Below are 351 nucleotides of genomic sequence, written 5' to 3'. Positions count from 1 at the left end.
GCACTCTGGCCCCGCCCCCGGAGCCCCGACTGGAGGAAAAACCTGTCTCCCGCGGCGCCCCAGTGACGAGGCCCATCCCTGGGTGCGGGAGGCGGGGAGGGTAGGGAAGCGCAGGCAGAGGATTTCACTCGCCGGTGCGGGATCCCGGACGCGCCGGCGGCACTCGCTAGCAGCAGAGGTTAGAGGCGGAGAGAACAGGGATGCTCCGCGGGCGAGGCAGAATCTGGAGTGGGAGGAATGCAAGACTCCGCCAGGGCTGCAGCGGGTGCGGGTCGGGGTGTCCCTGCGGGTGGGCATCTCTTGCACCACGGCATAACTGTGTGTGTGTGTGTGTGTGTGTGTGTGTGTGTG

The sequence above is a fragment of the Marmota marmota genome, unplaced genomic scaffold (assembly GCF_001458135.2).
Source record: "Marmota marmota marmota unplaced genomic scaffold, marMar, whole genome shotgun sequence".
Taxonomy (NCBI): domain Eukaryota; kingdom Metazoa; phylum Chordata; class Mammalia; order Rodentia; family Sciuridae; genus Marmota; species Marmota marmota.
Note: the sequence above shows the minus strand (reverse complement) of the source record.